The sequence below is a fragment of the Montipora capricornis genome, chromosome 6, assembly GCF_036669925.1.
Source record: "Montipora capricornis isolate CH-2021 chromosome 6, ASM3666992v2, whole genome shotgun sequence".
NCBI lineage: Eukaryota > Metazoa > Cnidaria > Anthozoa > Scleractinia > Acroporidae > Montipora > Montipora capricornis.
This window is the reverse complement of record NC_090888.1, coordinates 8,985,396-8,991,039: the sequence shown is the minus strand read 5'-3', so window position 1 is coordinate 8,991,039 and position 5,644 is coordinate 8,985,396. Positions and strand designations below refer to the sequence as shown.

Here is a 5,644-nt window from a genome sequence, read left to right as displayed (position 1 = left end):
TTGACTTCGCTCATTTCATTGTCAAACTTTATAACACTTGACAGAAAAAGAAACTTACAAAAACCCGGTATCTTGCCATCATTTGACACAGATGCTTCACTGTTTGGCTAGTAAACATGCCGCGGTAACATAATCACGGCGCCCGCTGAATTCCGGCCATGTCACTTTCGATTTTGCAATTTACTTGAACGTAGCAAAAATCTCCCAAAATGTTTGTCGCTGATCGTAACTTTTTATATTCTATAGATCGTTTTCACGTGACGTCATCACCTTCCAAAATCTAAAACTAAAGATCCACCAAAGTTTTTATCCTCATCAGGCATAGGAGGCGGCATATCTATATCTGTTGACAATTTCACAGCTCAATAGCGTGCTTCGTTTGGAAACCAGAGCATTTTGAATTTCCGGATTATGTAGGTGCGTGACACAAAGCTACGATCAAGTTTGTTGAAAAATATATACTTATCTCATGATTTTGAGCCCTTTTAGAAGTTAGAGCATTAGGAAAAGTGCTTATGTAAATGCTTGTTTTTTTAGTAGTGATAATCAGTCGCCTAGATAGCCAAAGTCAGTTCCAGATGTTTACACTATTTTCCGGCCTGCGAAACATTTCGACGAATATCTGAAGTTTGGGCCCGGGGAAACGCAGAGGCCTAAAACTTGGACAAGTGTCTTATTTCTTTATCTTCTATAAGATAACAATTTCTTAGCGTTTTGCACTGGATAGTTTTTGATTTATTTTTTTTATTGCGTGACAGTGAAAACGATCTATATTCAAGGTTCAAAATTAATGTTGTTTTCATGTCGTAAATATTTTATTCTCGATCGACCGTCCGGGAAACTTCCTTCTGCTCTTTCTGAAAACTGTGTATCAATATTTATTTGCTTTTTCATCATCAGCATTTGTTAGCGTTAATAGTATTTTCGGTCAGATGTTTCTGTTTTTTATGAGGGGTTTATTGTTTTGGTCTCCCATCCCAACACTAACCCCGCGAAACAGGGCTTGACTTCAGTGAAGTTTAGTATTACAAAGTTTTCGGATGCTCATAGGGCACACTTGTGGTGAAAAGAAGTTGTGAGGGAACTTGAAAATTATCAACATGTCAGCCCAGAAGCCAATGTTTCTCGCTTCTCTTTTATTTGTTATTCTTCAGAGACTGGAATGCTGTATTTCAATACCACACAATTCAGTGCCTTCTGATTTTCTGTAGCACGTACCACAGGCAAGCCAGTGTATGCTTCACAGAAGCATCTAGTTGAATCATAATTCAGATACCGTGGAACATGACCTTTTGTGTGTGTTGGGGGAGGGGCTAGTGCTTGTGCCTCAAAGTGCAGTACTCTTTCGGACCTTACCGTTTTGCATTTCAAAGTTACATTGCAAAAACGCTCATCAACATCAGCTTTCCATTGCTATGCCTCGTATGTATTTAATTATTTACTACTAATCCACTTAGCGTTTCTTCGACGAACTATTTATTGAGGATCCATTCGTAGTGTACATGACTCTTCCCTCCACCAAAGTTTTCTATTCATGTTTTCCTTCTGGGACAACGAGGCACCGTCATTGATAAGGCGATCGACAGAATTACGTCTCATCACTTTTTTTTTGGGAGATGAAAAAGTCTTTTGCCATCTCATGCAAACCGACGTTAAACTTCTCAAAGGGCTCGAAAAACAATAAGTCTGGTAGCTTTTTGGAGAGATCAAAAATACTTTCGCCACCTACTGCAAACCGACGTTGCATTTTTCAACAGGCTCGAAAAACAATAAGAATTTTAAATTTGACAAAGTCTGGTAGCGTTTTGGAGAGATGAAAAAGTCTTTCGCCACCTACTGCAAACCGACGTTGAACTTCTCAACAGAGTCGAAAAATGATAAGAATTTCAGTCTGGTAGCTTTTTGGGAAAAGGGGCCAGCAGTCCACGAGTGCAGCCCACAAGTACTCATGTGCTCCTGACTGAGGGACTAACCGCTGCTAATAAAGCCGTCCCCTTTTTCCTCTGCTTACCATCTTCCAACCGACCCCTATTTTTTAGTCTTCAATGAAGGGTATTAGGAAGGTAATGACTTAATAAAACATTTTTAAAAAATAAACTTGAAATATAAACAATTGCTTTTTCCAGTGCAAAGTTTCAGTTTCAACTTCAACAGGACGACAGGACAGGCTTTCTGTCCACGTGGGAGGCTCAAGCTGTCTCAACTCGTTTGTGCCCCCAGCCACTGTAACTCGAAACAGGTATTTTTTTACATTGCCTCCGATTTTCGGCGTTTGTTTGTTTGTTTGTTTGTTTGTTTACTCCGAGACACCGACCCATAATTAGCAAACGTATTCGAAGGTAAAGGATTTAATTTACCATCCGGCCAAATTCGATGATTCACTGAATCATCCAAGTGTGGGGAATAAGTGAGGAACCCACACTGTCGCTTTTTTTTCATATTATAATTCTCTCAGATCTTCTCGCGTACACAACAAAGTTAGGTCTATAACCGAATAGAACTACAATCAATTGTTCCCTTATCTCATTGACGCACCTTGATCCGGCACACGTAAGCTGATTGGTTATGAAGATCTTTCACGCAAAAGATAAACAAACTTATGTATCGCAGCAGACAGAAAGTAACGCTCGATTACCGGACAGATATCTCGCAATCATAACATCAACATTAGCTAAATCAATACTAATTATCTTGTTTCCGACACAAGGCCCCAGAAACCAATTTCTCGAAAATCCCAAAACTTTCTGGGTGCCACAATTTCGTATGTGTCTTAACATCGAAGGACATTTTTTAAGCCGTCAATCCTCGTGCACCATCATTTTGCTGTTTATTTCCTTAAAACACGTTAAAAGACCAAGCGGATCGCAGTTTCAAAAACGAATTTTCAGGACTTTCAAGACTTGAAATGGGCCAGCCCTTGGTCGAATATAGGAATACTAAAAGCATCAAAAGCTGGAGCTTCAGTGAGAAACAAAACTGACCTCCCAACCAGCATGCTCTTCGGAAATTGGGACAACTGCCTCGTGCTGACATTTAAGTTTCATCGCGGCATTTCACCCCACAGTAATTCTTGCCTTAACAATTACTTTGCGACAAGGATCTACTGGTTCCAGTACGCCTCATGGGGAATTGAACCCATTTTTGCTTGTTTATTTTTCCACATAGAGTGGAAAGCTTGTTGTACCAAGGCAGCCTACGAAGGAAAGAACATGTCTTCGTCTTCAGTTGAAAAGAATTCGATAGAGGTAGCATGATTGTTAGTTGCATCAGCCTGTAAGCAATTTTCGAAACAATGTTGGTCACCTGATCGATCTGTGATCAGTCACCTCTAATGGATTGCTGTGTTAGCCCCATACTGCCATACAAGAATTTTTAATAATTATTTAAATGATTGTCTTCTTTTTCTTGTCATGCGCATGCCGCCTCTTAACTATAATTCTTTAGTATGCTAAATTAGCCGGCAACTTTCGAAGTGACTTTTGCCTCGGTTTCAAAGCGAGACCAAATGCGATTTTTCCCTGTGGTGGTCACAAGTTCTCCCTTTCATATGAATGAAAAGTGAGGACTTCTTACACAAACTCGCTTTGGAAAGAAAAGCTGATGTAAATTCGAAAATGGCCTATCAATTGAAGGTACATGAATAACGATAATTATGGTAATAATTATAATAATGATGGCGATGATGTCATCACTGTAAGAGGTCTACGGTGGATCTTGAATTTAACCAAGCGACTAAGACACCAAATTCCTTACCATTGTATCAGCTAGAAAACATCGTCTTGGCAGTATCATCAAATCGAAGTTCCTCTGTATTTTAACTTTGCACTCTCTTTTTCACATGACAGATTATAATAACGGAAATTGAAGAAATGAAAAAGAAATAAGAAATATGAACAACTGAAAGCCAAGGTAAGTGAGCCCTCATACAGATTTTTCGAGCACGTTGCTTACCGAAAGAAGGTGTGGTTTGTGATTAATTGGTAATCAGTTGGTCGGTTGGCAGATGGATTGCTCGGTCACTCACCTTTAATTGGCTCCCAAACACTTATGCAGTAATTGAGTCATGAGGTACCCACGCACTATTTCAAGTTCTTCTTCAGGACTCGTCTCCATTTATATCTAATACAATAGGTTCCCTTATATCTGTTGCCTGAAACAGACATGCAATGCTTCCCGCAGAATCACATTAAGTACCCTTTCTTGCTAATAGCACCTGACTGGATAGATCAATGGTTTGCAATACTCAGCCCTCTATCTCTTGTTTTAGTGTAACACGTCAGCACTCTGGCAATCAATCAAGTCCAACACACAAGATGTGACGCAAGAAATAACGTGGTTGGATCAGTGGGTCAGTGCGAGAAAGGCGATTCGATTGTAGGAAGCAGTAAGCTTAGGGTTGCACTTTTTGATGCCACTCAGTTACCTATCGAGTATGGCTTTATTTTAGGTCATTTTTCCTCTGACACATGTTTTCCCTGACTGAAACTCTTTATTAAACGATAATATTGTTACAGTAACATAGCGTCTATATAGCGCTCGATACATGACAGGCATTGGAACGGTGATTTTCATGGGTCGAACAATTGCTATAAAATTAAAGTTCCTTCATTGACAGGTTTGACTTCTTTAAATTAAAGCCTCGTCTTTTTTTGGGCTCCTTACTAAAGCTTTAATGCAAAGTGCACCAGACCCATAGCACAAGATCTTATCCAGGAGCCTAGCTTTTGTTTCAACATTTTTTTCAATTGAAAATAACAAATGAAACACATAATTCCTAGTTGAGTTCATTTGAGTTCAATCACCCAGGTGTTGAGGGTCACACAACAGAGCAGTTGAAACCTCGGCGAATAACGCCTTTCTCCCCTCCTTATTGGTTGAATGGCCACCATAACAACGTTTGACCTTATTTGGAAAATGAGTGCGTAAAAACAGTGGCTTAACTTCGTATTTTTCAAACGGAAATGTTGAACTTGCGTACCCAGTTGTACGTTTCTAGTGGGATTACTATTTCGTTTAATCGCTGTTTTGCAATCCATCTCACATCGACCTCACACGAATTTCATTTGTTATTAGATGCTCAATATAAGTGCAACTCAAGGTCCCAGAGGACCCCCCGGATTTAACGGTACCCAGGGCCCTCGCGGCTACAATGATACCCAGGGTGCTCCTGGTATTTCTCCGGCCGGAGGTGACCTCACGCTGTGCAATTATCAAGAGAAAAAGAGATCTGTGACACCCCCTGTTGGTTCCTATGCTGCTGCGGATGTCTCAGTAACAGAACAAAGTGTAGGTTTCCAATTTATTATATTTTTCAAGCCAGTAGTTTAAACGTAAATAAGCCTCACATGAGACTTAGGAGGCAGTGTTGCCCAGTGGTTAGGGGCCTTCTCTTGAGATCCGGGGATCCCGGGTTCAAGACATGTCCTGATGGTCGTTTCTCAAAGATCCCGAAACTTTTCGGGCGTATTTCGGGCGAGCAGTCCTAATCGAATATATTCCGGATCTGGCATAACCTCATGTGACTAAAACTGGCCTTCATTAAATTTGCTTTTCATGAATAGATTTCATTTATCTTGATTTGATTTCATTCTTTTACTGATTTATTTCCTTTTTACCTTATTGATGACGAAGTCTCAATGAGGTA

General features: G+C 40.0%; 1 long non-coding RNA gene across 1 annotated transcript; it reads left to right on the top strand.

Annotated features, from left to right (window-relative positions):
- Positions 1–3,860: 3,860 nt before the first annotated feature.
- LOC138051446 (uncharacterized) lies at positions 3,861–5,421 on the top strand. Its single transcript, XR_011132818.1, has 3 exons — positions 3,861–3,909; positions 4,268–4,348; positions 5,074–5,421. It is a non-coding gene; the product is annotated as an uncharacterized lncRNA (long non-coding RNA).
- Positions 5,422–5,644: the final 223 nt, after the last annotated feature.